Source organism: Ambystoma mexicanum, chromosome 11 (assembly GCF_040938575.1).
Source record: "Ambystoma mexicanum isolate Mex_15411 chromosome 11, UKY_AmexF1_1, whole genome shotgun sequence".
In the NCBI taxonomy this organism is placed as follows: domain Eukaryota; kingdom Metazoa; phylum Chordata; class Amphibia; order Caudata; family Ambystomatidae; genus Ambystoma; species Ambystoma mexicanum.
In genome coordinates this window covers 1,353,816,837-1,353,834,022 of record NC_090934.1, presented here as the reverse complement: position 1 = coordinate 1,353,834,022, position 17,186 = coordinate 1,353,816,837, and the positions used below count along the sequence as shown (strand labels likewise).

At 43.1% G+C, this 17,186-nt stretch overlaps 1 protein-coding gene and 1 long non-coding RNA gene across 6 annotated transcripts in view; both read right to left on the bottom strand.

The window, feature by feature from the left end:
- The window catches only part of TCF12 (transcription factor 12), a 1,064,187-nt gene that overhangs the window by 1,011,486 nt on the left and 35,515 nt on the right, over nt 1-17,186 (bottom strand). The window lies entirely within an intron of this gene.
- Nucleotides 847-1,846, bottom strand: LOC138504420 (uncharacterized). The gene is made up of 3 exons (XR_011279838.1): nt 1,659-1,846; nt 1,270-1,354; nt 847-870 (listed from the first exon to the last, which is right to left on the bottom strand). It is a non-coding gene; the product is annotated as an uncharacterized lncRNA (long non-coding RNA).

The following is a 17,186-nucleotide window of genomic DNA, read 5'->3' as shown; positions in this document are numbered from 1 at the left end:
GATTTTAGTGTGGGACGCATTCTTGCCTCAGGGCGAAGCGCTGTTTGGGAGGGGAAGGCCGCGGCAAAGCGGAACTCACCGGGACTCCTTCAGTGCGCGCGCGCGTTCACGGTTTTATAGGTCCTCCCACAGCGTTTGCACTGCCTAGACAAAGGGATAAGCGGAGTGAATGTTGATAGAAATATCCGGACACTTTAAACAGAAAAACTGTCCTTCTTGAGCAGTCTTTGAAGTCTGTTCATCTTGTGGGGCTAGTAGTCCTTCGTAGATCAAAGCCGCTACCAAGTCACTCCAAGAACAGGAAGAGTCATCCGCGGCAAAGTGGGACTCACCGGGACTCCTTCGGTGCGCAGCCGATCTTACGATTTGTGGCAACTAATACCCAATAACCAAACCCAAAGGTGGGTACCTCTATAGCGCTTGCACTTTCAGGTACAGCAATTACAAATCCAACAAATAAAGTGCCAGGCAAGGCGAAGAGGGTGGAGAAGTAGAAGACTAGAAGAGAGCTGTAAAGACTGATTCATTATTTTATTTCATTTACTTGTAAAAAGTGTACAAATATACATTTCATTGATAAAAACACATTCATACTGCATACATCCCATTCAAATCTGAAAAAGTTCATTGTTCAGAGAACTTAAAGTTTGCATATAAACTGGTTCAAATACAATATATTTATAACAGAACAGATAATGTTTTAATGTGGACATTTATCAGTGAACACTATCGACTATAGGTGTCCCCATTGATAATTCTCTCTTATATGAAGGACTTCCACTGTAACAATAGTTTTGACTTCAACAGGGTCTGAGATGTTCTCCAGACCAAAACTGTATGTCTTCTTCAGGATATGTGAACATGTATTTTCTAAAAACAAACATAATAACATTCTATTAAAAAACAGCTCATGTTTCCATTCTCCAGCTTCCTCTTAAGATAAAATTGAACATTACAATTAGGGAGCGACTTGCCGTGTCTAGCTCATACCCAAGTTAATTATTTCCAGGTAGAGCCTTTTTAGATTAGAACATTACCTGTGCTACATGAAATTGCAATACAATTCGTCCATTTCTGTTACACTTTAGGTATAAATTCTGTTAAAGTTTTAACCAAACTGAAGCACATCGTTTTACATGGTTTCTATAACTAATATAGAGACCTATCAATATTTCATATAGTGTGATCTGTGACTCCTGTGGCTGATGGCCCCTCTTGTTGTGCAATGCAGTACAGTACAGTTATTTAAAAAGCTTTCTGGGTCCCTACCTGCAGGTAAGGTTTCCAGAAAGGTCCTGGAACCCCGGAACCCCTATTTTGGTATCACGTAGTTTAGTCGTGATGTTAAAATTCACTAAAGAAAAGAAAAAGAAAACATAATTAAACGACTATTGCTCGAATGTCGGAAAGGCATGCTTTTTCACTGAGCCCACTGATTGATGAAGTCAAGAGTCCATTGGGTATAGCCCGCCATTGGTGGACACCCTAGTCGAACACTAACTTAGAATGAATAGCCACCCTCTGGACGTTAGGCTGAATAAACAAAGAAGCAGAATTGATAAAGCACGGGGGAATAGAATAGTCAAATACTTAATTACTACAATTGAATCCTCAAAGACTGCATATCTATTATGATGTCAAAAAGGGAAAAATTGTACCTTATGTTGTTTTCTTGATTTACTTTAATTTCCCACTTTTAAAGAGCCCTCATGCACGTTATTTAGAGATGGTTTTGTTGGTAAGACTTTGATGTTGCTCTAAATCAAAATGATAAAAAAGTGTAAATCATATGGATCAAGGCCATTGTTTAAACAAAGGAAAAAGGAGAAGGGAAGAAAAATGGAAGAAAAAACCCTAATACGATGGATTACTTACTTAGATGGCTGGTGATCACTTGCCAGCTACTAATGAGCCCATCATTGATGGCATGTGCGCTCGATGCAGATTCAGAAAAGCGTCCTATTTAGTACAACGATTCCATTCCTCTTTTTGGTTCAACCCTTTTAGGAAACTGAGTATGGTACAACCACCATTGTTCCTTTTGTGACAAGTGGCTGGCCGTGTTGGCCGCATCTGTACCTGAAACTTCCTCTTCATTATGAAGAGGATACCAAACTGAATGTTTTCTGAAAGGGTTGAACCAACAAGAGGAATGGAATCATTATACTAAATAGAACATCAGCATTCCAGGGATTTTTCCACTCTCCTTTGCCTTTCTTCTTTATTTCTTAACGCTATCTTAATGTTAGGTATTTCATTCGGTAACCATGGATTTTGGGCCACACCATTTCTTTTAAAGCTCATCTGCTTTGTTCTTTTGCTATTTATTATATATGCTCGTGGAGGTATGGTCTTTTTGGTTGCATTTGCAACACGTTACTCTTAGAACTTTGCGTAGTGGCAACATCCAGTAGAAAATGTTACATCACGATGCCACACAGACTTTATACATGTCTTTGTTTTCAGAAAACTTCAAAAGCTGTGTGAGTTTTTGAAATAAATAAAAACAGACGAGGGACATAGATCTTCCAGATATTTACATCAAAATGTATGGTTCGAGCAGCCGTCTGGCCCCTTTAAATCTTCACGAGCCGTGTAATACTTTTGTCCCTTTTCTGGCTCTATCACTTTCAGAGCAAACAGACATAATTAACACGTCCCGTTCGCCATTTCCGGGTCGACTCTGCCGATGCGAAACATCCAGAGGACGGAGACCTCCAGGTAAGAACTATTTAGTGAGGGGACGGACACTCTTATACACACATCTTCACCTGTCAAGGGTTCGGCAGTGGTTGACATTTGTCTCTGCGCTCCTTTTTCATCTCTTAGATTGAATCAGAAGAGCTCTTCGCGCGTCCGCTACGGACGCTTTTCTGAATCTGCATAGAGCGCACACGCCATCAATGATGGGCTCATTAGTAGCTGGCAAGTGATCACCAGCCATCTAAGTCAGCAATCCATCGTATTAGGTTTTTTTCTTCCCTTTTTCTTCCCAGTGAAAAAGCACGCCTTCCGACATTCGAGCAATAGTCGTTTAATTATGTTTTCTTTTCTTAAGTGAATTTTAACATCACGACTAAACTACGTGATCTCCGAAATAGGGGTTCTGGGACCTTTCTGGAAATCTGACCTGCAGGTAGGGACCCAGAAAGATTTTTAAATAACTGTACTGCATGGCACAATAAAAGGGGCCATCAGCCACAGGAGTCACAGATCACACTTTTTGAAATATTGATAGGTTTGTTTTTAGAAAAAACATGTTCACATATCCTGAAAAAGACATACAGTTTTGGTCTGGAGAACATCTATCAGACCCTGTTGAAGTCATTGTTACAGTGGAAGTCCTTCATATAAGAGAATTATCAATGGGGACACCTATAGTCGATAATGTTTTAATGTGGATATTTATCAGTGAACACTATCTGTTCTGTTATAAATATATTGTATTCGCACCAGTTTATATGCAAACTTTATGTTCTGTGAACAATGAACTTTTTCAGATTTGAATGGGATGTATGCAGTATGAATGAGTGCGTTTTTGAAATTGAAATTTATATTTGTACGCTTTTTACAGGTAAATGAAATTAAATAAAATAATGACTCAGTCTTTACAGCGCTAGTCTCTACTTCTCCACCCTCTTCGCCTTGCACTATATTGGTTTGATAAGTAATACCCAATTACATTTAAAGCACAAATCAATTTGTATTCATCTCCCACCAGCAGCAGCTGAGCCACCATTCTCGGGAGGATAGCAGGACTGGTGGTCTCCCTTTGGAAAGGGGTACAATTGTTACCAATAACCATGTTATTCCCGACATCCAAATCACAAAGCTGTCCAAATTAGGATATACAGTGCATAGTTAGAAAACCAGTAATTGTGACTGATGTGAGAACTTTAATGAGCACCAAGCGAAGTGAGCATTATGTGCATAGGGATTTAAGCATCAAACCTTTTTTATAACAAAAGTACATAATGCACACTGGGCTTGCTGCACCTTTTTCATAACACTCACTATGCAATAAAATTGTTCTAGGAATGGATCATTGCCTCATTTATCACATACAAAACCGGTGCCATTCTGAAGATTTCTAAATACTCGTGTTTTATGGAAGTGAGCCAGGAACCCTCATTGATGCCATTTATACCCTTGCTGTTTCCGATACAGGAATTACAAAAGTGCATGGGAGGGAGGGCTGTATCAAAATGTTCCTTTTGGAATGATAAACTATCGGAAAAGTGATATCATTATCATGTGTTTTGTTCAGCAACACAAGCACAACATTCTAACAACTCCAATACTCTAGCACCTCCCACAGAGCCCATCAGCCTCCACCTTAGCGACATTCCTTCTGCAGGCCACATGCAATGACAATGTGTATCCAAATACCAGGCGGGTCCACCCCTTAAGGGTTGCTTCATTGCTGCCCTGTTCTACTTTGGACCATAAAAACAGCACTTCCACCTCTAAGATTAGTGGCCTAAGTGAAGGGAGTGGTGCTCCTCTACCATTTAAAAATGTTTTACTGTTCCTATACTTTTATTTTAAAAAGAAACCGAATGTTTTAGTTTTTAAATAAAAGTGCAGGAAAAAATTGAAATGTGCATTTCAGTGCACTGCACTGAACATTCCCTTAAACAGCAGGTGTGTTTGACAAGGGTTTGGATTGCGCATGGGAAGGCGCGTGGCGATGGCGTTTGTGGGGAGCAGGGTAAAGTCAACAGGGAAATTAGTTTCACTACTTATTTTCGTACACTTCGACCACTGTGTAAGACACCTTTCTGCCTGGGTGTTGCATTATGGTCCACAACGGCTGACATAGCTTTAGTCAATGCTCACTTGACTTAGCGGAAAACGATATGGGTGGGGGGTAAAGTGTGAGAAAGTCTGAGCACTAGATGGGTGTACGAGATACACCACGTACAATGCTTTTTAGTGCATGACTTTTTAAGAGGGAAAACAAAACAAAAAAATCAATTGCTAACAGGACTATAACAGCACCATAAACAATCAATTGTATTTATTTGAGTATTTATAAAGGCACCTATACAATACATGGTGTTTCTAGGCACCACAAAGCAAAAAGGAGGAAAGGAACATGGGAAATAATGCAACAATAAACGGTCCTACTAAGCCTTGTGACATTCTGATCGTGCAAGTGCAGTAACGAGAAATGTAAAAGAGGAGGGGGCAGGGATGTTGGAACTGCATACTGTGCAGAAGAGGGAGAAGAGGAGTTGCAGGGTCTGGGAAGTGCTGAGGAGAGTTGGAGGGGGCAGGGGACAGTGCGATCACCAAGTGCAAGGACAGGGAAGGACCACACTCTGGGGTGGGGGGAGCAGAGTTGGCCAGTGTGGGGGGCCTGGGAGGGCAGTGCTGGAGGGGGAGTGCTGCTAAGGACCGTCAGGGACTGGTAGCCTGTAAGACACATAAGGGACCAGGCCACCAGTCACAGTGGCAGAAGTGGAACTAGCAGGAAGGAAGAGGGGGTCGGGGGGAAAGAGGTAGAGAAAAGCAGGGTCTTGAGAAGTTTCCTGAACTTAAGGAGGTCCAGCTCAAATCTGAGAGGGGCGGGGAAGCTATTGCAGAGGGAGGCACCTGCCGAAGAGAGAGAGAGATATACCCCCGCTCTCTGCTTGGAAAAAAAAGTCTAAACTGCAGCGAGTTGGAGCTAGAGGACTGAAGGGGGGTGGGGGGGAGAGAGAGTTGGATATAGCCGGTCTCAGGGCCCAGAAAGCCTTGTGTATGATGCAGATAGTCTTGACTTTGATCCTCGCAGCAACCAGGAGCCAGTGGAGAGAATTTAGGGGTGGCACTCTCAGATCCCAACCCTGGGGGTAGGCGACGGAGGATCACCTGGATAGGGGTTCCCAGGGTTATATCAGGGGAATGCCCCAGTTACGATGCAGTATGTTACCAGGGGAGAGGATGAGAGTGAGATACCAGAAACCATCATGGGCTGTGCCACATCTGCACCCATTTCTTCCCATTGAATCTCTTAGCCAAATCCACCAACCCCTCTGTATATAACCTGTTCCGTAGGATATCAAACCCTGTCCCATTCAGAAAACTTCTCTCCCAAAACCCCTCTAGTCCTGTGCCATACAACCAGTCATTATTTTCCACTGACCTCTGGTCACTATTTCCCGCACTTCCCCCGCCCCACTTGTTCAGAAAAACACTACCATGCCCACAATTCTCCCTGTTCACTTCATACTAATAATCCCCGGCATTCCCGTTTGCCGCACAAACCCCATCAATCCCGTACCCCCGATTGTCATCTTCCTAACACCCAATCTACTATGACAGAACACTACCGTCCCCACAATTCCCTATGTTTGGTACTTAATCCCATTCATACTCATCCATTTCACAAACCTTCCCCATCATATCCCGTAGGATATTCAAATTCTTTCACTTTCCCCTTTTCCGAAATGAACATCTTAGCACAACAGACTTGTAAGGTTAAACATGTGTACCCGACATGCCCCAACCCGAGGGTCAGGCGAAGTCAGGCAATTGATGCAAATCAGACACACTCACACACCTGACAGCCCTTCCCTTTCTTCCATGGGGATAAAAGGTGGAGCAAGCGAGCACAATACGAGCAAGGCGAGTACAACAGACAGCATGACAAGATGGCTACCACGCGGCAGCTCAAGAGAAGGAGACAGGCGGTAGGAATCGAGAGGGTGGCAAGGAGAAAAGTGACCTTGCCCCTTTTTGGCCCAGGCTCGCGGAAACTATGTGGAAGAATACCTAAAATGGCGAACAATGGCACAAGTGTCCTGCAACAGATGTCAACAATACATATAGCCTATGCCGATAAGCAGGAGCAAGGGAAGCTCCTGCACCCGTGGTACCACCCTTGTCTCCAGAGAAGCCACAAGCTAAGCGGTTCATCACAGCTGGTGGGTCGAGGGGAGAACCAATAAGAACCAGGCTGTGTTGAGTGAGAATTGCAAAGTGGCAAGTTGTGAACCAAAGCAGATGACTGTAAAAAGTGTGAAGGGGAGAGCAGCTGCAGAGGGAAACTGGCACTATATGGGTGCTAAAGCAAAAGTCTCCGGTCAAGCCCCATATGAGGGAAACTACAAATACCAGAAGGCCATAGGAGGGCCAGCGAAATAGGTCAAAGTGGTCATACAGAGGGTCAAGCAAAATCCCTGTACAATTGAAAGACTTTGATCTACAAGCACAGTGAGAGAAAGGGAAGTGAATGCCACAGTAAAACTGAACATTGAGAATCCAAGGGAAATTAATCCTGTTAAAGTCAAGAGGGCTCCAAGCCCAACTGAGGGAGGTTCCAGGGATGAAGCCGTCACCCAAACCAAAGACAATGAGAAATTGAGGGAAGAGAAATCCTGCAAGACTGATATATTTTGGAATACAATTGAGAAGGATCAGCGCCCAGAAGAGGGGGACACAAGGCTTAACCCATCACCCAGCGAACATTGGAAAATAACTTTAAGGAACTTTTGTTTTGTTGTTTGAACATGTCAGGTCCTCGGAGGCAAGAGACTTTCAAGGGAAACGAGACTTGGCCATCGATGGCCCTGATAATTAAACGCTTGAGGGTAAAAGCTGAACTATCATCTTGTAGAGATGGAGCCAAGTACCCCCATCCAAGGTTCCTCCCCCATGCTGCCTATATGTTGGGAGCCAGAATGTGAAACCTATGCAGTACCAGTGAGAATACCTGTACCAAAGAGAATCCTGGAAGTAAGATTCCCATTGAGAAAGCCATACAAGTATACACGACTATGATGGCCATTTGAATGAAATCCCGGAAGAAGTGGGAAAACTGAGCAAAAGCGAATACTGGCGATGAGATCAAGTGCAGACTTGACACTCTCAGAAGAGATGCACAGACAAGAGAATACAAAGTTTCTATAAGCTCTAAAGAGGAGGTGTTAAAGAAGAGCAACATTTCGGGCTCGAAATGGAGAAAGTATTCTTTAAGGCTGGCTATGTAGTGAATAGATTACGGTGATGCCAGAAAAAATAAATAAATAAAATAAAAATTATATATAAAATGGATGATTCCACAAGGCACTTTAGCAGAGCTGGATTCCGAAAGCAGAAAGATGTTTTCAGTGCGTCGCAGTTAGAAATCGAAAACTCAACCAGGCATGTGGATCAAAGAAAGGCTTGTTTGGATCAACACCAAGTATTCAAGGCCACCTTGGGCCTGGATGTGCGTACGAACAATTACAGAATGTGTGAAAAGAACAAATCGCCTGTCTTAAATGAGGGGCGAGAACATTGAAAAAGTCAGAGGTTCATCAAATAGTATTTTAAATGCAGTAAGACTCGAAAACATGGTCTACAGTCACGTGGTCAGATGAAAATAGACACAATGGTGAACTGTATTAAAACAAAGAAGACAGTATGATATAAACCCTCATATTCTCCAGCACAAAGAACATTTCCAAGGTCGAGTTCAAAGCCTGAATTGACTAGTAGGCAAGTGTGAAGATGGACGAAAGGGCTAATTGGTGGGAAGCTATGGTTATGACCAGACCACCAGCACCTATGTGCCAGCCTGTGTGCTGCATGCGTAGGTGGAATATTACAGAGGGGTACAAAAGGTGGCAACCAATTATAGAGAGACACGTAATAGTATAGTTTGTGTAACCAATGGGACGTTGTGTGACCTGCACTACAGGAGGGCTTATTTGCCGCCCCTGATGTTAGAGACCCAATCACCTTCCCTGACCAGTATGGAACATATACCTCGATGTTCCTTGTAAGCCTATCACCAATCCAAATAGGTTTTTGTAGTTTGCAAAATAGGTAGACGTCAATGATGACAAGTTTTTAGTATATAACTCGCTTTTTTTTATGTGTTGAATTGAGTGTGAAGATCGAGCGAACGCATTGATTTTCGTTGTAACTCCCCGTTTTAGATAACTGACATTAAAACAGTCGCACCATGCCAATGTCAGTTTTGATTATTGATGTTTGAAGAAAATTCTGAATCTCCATCTGTCTCGAAGTATTGCTACCTTGTTTAAAAGGGCTGGGTCAAATGCCCCAGTTCAATCTTGTGCTAGAAAAGCCTGAGAGCTGCCATTGAACTGTTGCCTCATGCTGGAAAAGCCAGAGACTGCTCTGCTCCAAGCTCCCATCTTACCCCGTGCTCAAAACTTGGGGAAGGGAGGCCCAGGCTACTGCATGCCGACATATTTGAGTACACCACTTTCTTTTCTTGAGAAATATCCCACACCACACCCCTTTTTGTATTAGTTGTGAGCTTTGGCAATAGGTTTCTTAGTATAGGCCCTATTTATTATGACAACGCCACCACGACTGCTATATTTTTCATTTGATGGTCGATGCTTGCGGCCATCTTAAATTTAGGTTTAGATTAGGCATTTTTCCAACCTGCATAAAACATTCATTGTTCAATAAACACCCTTGAAGTGTTATCACTTGCGTCCGTCTTACTTGTCACCACGAGTTCCTCACATGCCCAACCAAAAACGAATAAAGCGCAGACTTATGACTGCAGGAGCAAAGTGAAAGTGCCGCCATGATATTTCACAATGGGTTTAGTACAACAAAAAGGGGCGTTGATGGCATGGTGAGGCACAGAGATGGTCAAGTTGAGGTCAATTGATAATCATTGGAGGGCCTCCCCAGCATTTTACACAGCCCAAGAAATGTTTCTCGCCCAATGGCTTTCGAAGGAAAGTTCAAATCAGGGTGTGTGGGGGCAGGAGGGGGGGAGTATTTTTGTCAGAGTACTCAACCCAACTTTGATGTTGAGAGATTTGTAAAGGGCTTTAATGGATGGGGTGTGGGAAAACGCCAAATTTCAAGATCTTTATTTCCTTACAGAATTAGATCTTTCAAAGAAAGTGTATTATCTGCCAGTGTTATGCCCGAGCAGTTTTGTGGGACTTAATAGCTTAACACTTGAAATGATCTTCTGGTGTAATAAAAACCTAATAGCTAAATCCACCTTCAACAATTTATTTAAAAACAATACCGATATCCGCGCACATCTCCCTTGTACTGGAGTCCCGCTAATAACAAACATTTCCAAACCCCACAGTTTTGGCTACTGCATGGGTATTCGAAAGGCATTTGCCAGGCAAAAACAATTGCCTAGGTACTCGGACCGTGTTCCACCTGATGCCATTTTATGGCCAAGTAGTACAGTTATTGCCCTGGCTATCCCATGCCTACACAAAACCCCAAACTGGTCGCTTTGCCAATGACCAATTAAAAAAAAAGGTGGTTGTAGCATAGAGCACAACGCAGAATGTTTTGGTGAAAACTTGCTTCGGGTACAGAACTTACTCAACTCGCCCATAGTCATTCCGAGTTAAACCCCTGATCGGTATGTTCAAGTCACTCTGGGGGCTTTTAATTGCACACAAGTGTAAAGGGGAAATAAATTTGCTGGGCTGCCTGCGCTCTCACAGTGGTAATTGGCCTCAGTAAAAAAGAAAAAGTGGTCTATTTTTAGAGAAGGCACATGGGAGAGACCAACCATCCCAGAAGAGTATCTCTTTGCACAGGCTATTTTACCATCAGTGAGCGCGCAGGGAGAAACCTCAGCCCGGTATTCATAGAGAAAAAAAATGGCAATCTAAGCTGGCATCGCGAAGGATTGAATTGTCTCAGTCTGGCATTTGATCGTGTACACTAAGAGCAAGAATGCGCTTCGGAACATTCGTGTACCGTTTGGATTCATCAATTGAACTCGGTAAGGTCGAGTCATAAACTCGCTTTACACTCAAGGAGCACAGTGCTTCAAGGAGGCTGGCAGAAGGGTACGACTGTCATACATCGCCCGCTCTTTTTTTCTCTCGCAGGGGTTTTTGCCTGAAAAAAACTCATCGGTAAATATTGGGGTGCGGGTAAGGTCATATAAGTGGTAGCACATAAATAGGAGAGGGGTACTTGGGGGGAGGAGGTGGGTAGGTGAAACCCATCCCCCGTATTAAAGCAAAAAAATATGCTTTTTTTCCGGGCAAATATTTTCAGCAATAAAATAAAAAGCAGCTAAATAAAAAACTAGGGATGAATGGATATTCAACCACCCAGGAAATACTTTTCTATCCCCTATTCAGCTACAATTATTTTGGGAGATGAACACAGGGTCCATAAAGATTGGACTCACCGATGGCATGTGATATCGGCAGCAGATTCAACCACACAAATACAAAGGAATCAAGTCAAGAATTAAGAGCAGGAACGTTGAAAAATGTTTGCCAGTAGGCTAGAAATATAGGCCAGTTTATGTCTTCAGTGTAGAACAGGGTCTGTCCCAATAGGCCATGATTCTACTAGATAGAGAGACCAATAACCCACAAAACCTCCATTCACCTGTAAAGCAGAGCTGTCAAGGTTCCCGTTGCCATGCTTAAGACTCATCCAGTCCAATTTGCCCTCCCACCTTGGATTCAGGAACTTCGTAATTTCTTTTCCATTTGAAGTTCAGGAAACTACCATTCCCAGAATTCCAAGCGAAGACCAGGACTGCATGGCCCAATCAAACAGGGCCATGGGCAACTCGACAGCTCCGTGTAAGCATTTGCAGGCACATTCCCACATCTTCAAGCGGTCGACCAAGCACTTGAATGGCACTGCCAGACCTCCAAATTTGAATTCATGCAACAAGTTATTTTGAAAAGGAACCATGAAAAAAAAAAAAAGTACTTCTCCAACAGGTGCAACTACTTTCTGCACCAATGTATTGTGCACAAAGTGCAGTTGAGCTGCTGTGGTTTTTTTGTAGAGGCTCATGCAGCCTTCTGTGCACTGTTCCCGCTCTACTAAAGTATCTTAAGTGATACCCACCATTTCTATAAAAGGATGGCCGTCAGCCAGGTCCAGCTCATGCTATACCAATACTCTCGTCAGACCCTAGCCGTGTCCCATTTATTTCAGCAGATTAGCTTCATTGTTGGCAGCCAACGTATGCTGAGTGACCCATGTGACTGCATAAAATACAACAGAAAATGCATAAAAGTCGGGCACAATCGTGTCTAGTAAGGGATGGACTGCAAACTGTGGCGTACCAGAAGAAAGACTGGGACAAGAATACATTTGGTTTACAATGCTTTTATTTAACTTAAAGAAAATGCCTCACTGACCCTACTCCTAATAGAGAGGTTCCCTACCTACCAAACTAAATTAAGGTTGCTCATCAAGGAGTGAAAAAGTTTGTACTCCGCCCAAAATCCTACATTCTAAACTGGCCCTAGCACGTACAAGAATGACCCAAAAAAGTGGAATTGGGCAATATAGGTTGCCCCGGTGTTCTTAAGTCTGCCTTTTGGGGGCTCCAGGAATCTCTCGGGTCACGCTTCTTTATCAGGAGATTGGTTTTCTCTCACGTTTTTCAGTTCATGTCCATCTTGTCAGAGTTCAACAAATAAAGCCCCCCCATATAATTATCCTAAATTCTCAAGTTCCAAAGAAAGTCAATCCTCTCAAAGATCGTAGATGAAGGGCCGTTTCTATAATCTTCCTCCACCAAAAATATAAGCCTCTCCCCACGAGAGTCCAATTTTACTAACTCGGTTCTTCCCTTTGGCTTATTCTTTCTTTGCTTTATAAGGCCCCTCTTGGTTCCCTTGATGGCCTTGTTCCCAGATTCTCCTTCAATGCATTCAATGCATAGATATATGCATCCCTCTTCTCTCAGGCATCTTTCACTTGGTTTCTGCTTGCGCCTTTGAGGCGTTTCGCCGATTAAGGCTCGGGTTTTCAGGGCTACTGTAACCGCACTTAATACATGGGGCTGGTTCCACTTCTGGGCCGGGTTGCCCCTCATATAATTTTGTACTCTGTTATTTCTCCAATCAAATGTGTTTGGTTTCTGTGCCCCCTTGACTACCAACCGAATCTGCGTACACACTATAGCAGGACTTGCTCCCTCGAGGTGGCTTCGGTCCGCTGACACTGGTGTTCTCAGAGGTTGCTCTGCATCCTCTCCAGTATGCCAGGGTCAGTCTCCTCACTCACCGCCTTTTCCTACGTCTCTCGTTTCTTGTGGTGCAAGCAGGGGGACTCGTTCCCTATTTGCTTGCCGAGTTCGGCGTGGTTTCTTGGGCTGCAAGCCCATCAAATTCTCTGTTTGGTCACACCTTCCCTCTCGGCCGGCCCTGACTCGACCGTGCCAACTCCACACCCTCTTGTGCTTCGTTGGCCACATTTCTCTCGCTCTCAGGCTCTCCGTCTGGACCTCCTTCTGGGTCCTACTCCGTGCTACGGTTGGCTCTGCTCAGCAACGCGGCTCCACCGCCAAATGAGGTCAGTACATCGGAGGCTCGCCTCAGAGTATCATCTCGCCTCTATTCATGCAAGTCCTTTTATCTTTGGGATCAGATACGTAAGGGGTGTTTGCGATTGTCCAGACCCTTGAAAGACCAGCATTTTCATCAGCTAACTATTTGCATGCATTTTCTATATTATCTGTAGTTACACAACTGGCAGACAGATCCACTTCTGGTAGTCCCCATGTATGCAGATAAAGTCTCAGAAATTGGGACACCCTGTCCGCTGGTGGAGATATACTTCCAGTGATGTCCCAACTTACCAGACCCCCTCCCCGACCCTCACCAGGGAGGATTTTGCTTAGTGGGCTCGCTTCCCTAGCCTCAAGGGGGGTGGCTCCCTCCAGTGAAGGGACAAAACCTCCATATTCCTCACAGAACCCATAAGACACGAGCAGCTTGTAAAAACCTTTCTTGATTCTTCCTTTTAAAACTGAAATCGGTTTTCCCAACACTTCCTTCCTCTTCCACCTAATCCATGTCCACAGGCTTGAATGAAAAGTCACTTAGCCCATTTCTTGGATCCACTGAACAGGTCTCTTCCTTGTTCTGCGGGGAGGTCCTCTCCAGTCAAGTCGGACATCAAGTGGCACTATGGTTACAGGCACAAACTATGTAAAGGTTCACCATCTCCTGAACGGAAAAGATCCACGTCACTGCTGTTAAGGATTTTAAAGATGTGACACTCCAGACCAGGACTCTTTCTACTGGCCAGCGATGCAGCGCACAATTAAAACGTTTTTAAAATTTATGAATTTGGATTCAACTTTGAGAAGGCAGCCAACCCGTCTCACACCCCTTAATGTTCACCCCGAGTCTCAATGGACCATGAACCAGGCCGGTGTCTAATAATGAAACATTTATTTTTAATTATGAATAAAATCAAACACATTCAATATAGGGCAGCAATCACCAAGGGGTGATAATTACACATTACAATTATAGAATACACTTAGTTTAACCTTCTAGTATAAGATATACAATGCACAAATGAATAAAAGCAAGATTACTTTTTGAGTAGTGCTTTTAAAATGGCACCACCGTTAAGCATTCCCCCCTGCAACACGTCCTCAAACTCCTGTTAACCAGCAATGTACTTAACAACGAGCATACTGTGCAGAAAATAGACTATGGAAGGAAACTGTGCAGCAAGAATCACATGCGGCAAAATTGCAATTGCTACGTTTCATGGGTTTAAAATAGCAAAACGTCTTCGAAATTGAGCTAAACAGACAAAATCGGAATGCAGTTTTAAAGCTAAGTTACAAAGGCACATAGTAGGTATGATATGAATGTGAAAGGGCGACAGAGGGGTGTATCAGTTGGGCAAAACAGATAGCTGGTCACTGGATAATCCCAAAAGGGTTCAGCCTTTCCTCTTTTTCCCTGAATTATTGGGATTTTTGTATGTTTTTTTTTAATGTTTTATTGGTTAATTATCTTTCAACCTTTAACATATGTCAATAGAAAACATTCAACAAAGAAATGGAAAATGAAAACCAAGTCCATATAACATTAACCCTTAGGGTTTCTGTCACACCGACTTACAGTCTTTGCCCTTTGCTACCATCCAGCCAAAGTGTCAGACAACAATGCCTCTATAAACTTCAGCGCATCAATTGCTTGACCAATTCTATCCGCAGTTAATAGCCTCTCCCACCAATGCTCTTCCTGTGAGTGGTCATACTCATTAATGAATACCCCCAAGGATTTTGTTCTTTGCTCACTTAGAGAGAGACAGGTTAACATCAAATGTCTAGTTGTTTCAAGAGTCCGCCTCTTTGCAGAAACGACAAGTTGCTTCCTTGGATGGGATCTGTTTCCTTAACAACAGCACTTCCCTTGAGGCCAAGATGTTAAGCCTTCATCGTAACAACAAGTCTCTGTAATGGGCAGAAGGGAATTTTCTCAGGTATGGCGGCAGCTCATTTACCTTTTTACGTTCCCATATATTGTTGGTACATAGTTTACTTTCACTTTTTTAGTTCGATAGTTTCTTCCCAATCTTTCTCCTGCAAGGTGTTTTTTTACCTTACTCGGATTTCCTTACAATGTTTCGAACTCAATATTGAAGCCGTCTAGATATTCTTTACAACAGGCTTTCCACCTTGTCAGATGTGTTGCTTGTTTTCACTGAGACCATTAGAATCTCAAAAGGTGCTGGCGGAGAATCTAAGACACATTTCCGAAAGAGGGAGATTGATTTCCACAGGACTATTGATGTTAATGATTGCAGTATTAATCTGCGAGTTAGGTAGCCTCAGAATCTTCCTCCAGAAGTAGGCTTCGCATATCTCCCAGGTATTCCAAGAGGTTGCCGGGAGCTTCCGCTCCATACGTTAGAACAGCTGACACCTTCTGTGCATAGGTGGGGACAGTAGGGATCCAAGAAAAGGTCCTGAATCGGCAACGTAGCGCTCTCCCCTGGTTGATTTCAATAATATTTCCCTAATCAATAGGTAATGGCCCATCTCGTCGACATTCTTGTTGATTCGTATCCCAAGATAAGTGATCGACTCAATTTAAAGGCTTTTAACTTTTTCTGCTTAACACATGCAGATTTCATTATCAACACCTTTGATTTCTCTATGTTGATCTTCATATCATTTCCATCCAAGTAGGTTTTAAATGATTTTAATCGCCTCTGGAGTCCTATAGCGGTCTGGTCAATAAAAAATCAGATCATCCGCGTATATGATCCACAGGATCTCGCCATCTTCAATTTTGGGTGGAAAGCAGGGTTTAATTCTGGATAAGAGGTTCTGCCTGGATCTGCTATCAGCTACCCCTAGCCAGGCACTGGAATCTGGAATCTTGCAGGGTGAATGTGGAATGTCTGGATCTCTGGATCCAGATTTATGAATGCTGGATTTTCTTGAATCCTGTCTGTATGTCTCCACCTTATATAGACCGGATGACATAGGATTTTTCACTATGTGGCAGAACTAAGCTAGACCTACCTCTAAATCAGATAGGTCAGCCTATAACCATCGCTGCCTCCCTGTAAGCAGATTGGACTGAAGGAAGTGACTCCGTTTTAGTGTGTGTGTTTTTATGAGGTGCATGGTGATGCCATAGTTATTTTTACCAAAATCAGTCATGACACAAAACCCCTATATTTACAATTATTATCCTCCAGAAAATTAGATAGGCAGACTCCATATTTTACAAGAAATATACTGTTCCAAATCCCAAGACAGTGCAATGCTGTTTAGTCATTCTGGCAATCTTTCGCCATTTCCGTGGAAAACATTTCACCTAAAATTCTACAATTGCCTACATACATACATATTATCACTGGGCATATGTTCATTAAGTTACAAAACTGTACCATGTACGCTTTCCCCAGAAATGACATTTTACTGGCGTTTGCATCCACCACGTCAGAAACATCTACCTTATTTTAATGGCGCAATAATAACATTTAAAAACGGTCATAATTTCACATAACTTTCTTTAGATTACTGAAATAAATGTCATAATATGAACAGTCTTCTAAATCAAATGGCTGGCTTGGTTTACAAATATGGGCAGACTTTCCAACCCCTCAGGCAAATGTCCTTCCCTGATCAACTTGCACATGGGGTTGCTATGAATCCCTTTTCATCCTAGGCAATTTGAAGCTGAGGAGAGGTGTCAGAGGATTGCACACTTCTGTGCCAGGGCAGTCCATGGTCTCATGCTGCAGAAATGCCGCTCAGTCTGACGAGGTCGCTAGATTCTCCACATTGGCCCCTTTTCATGTGCCCAGGGGGCTGGTTCACTTGGGGAAGGTAATTCTGTTCCCATGGGGGCAGGGCACCTTTGAAGAAAGTGCCTGCCAAACCTGTTGTGCTGGTCTCAAAGTAATTATTTTTTTCTTTCACAAAAGCCAGTCTTTTTGTAATTAAA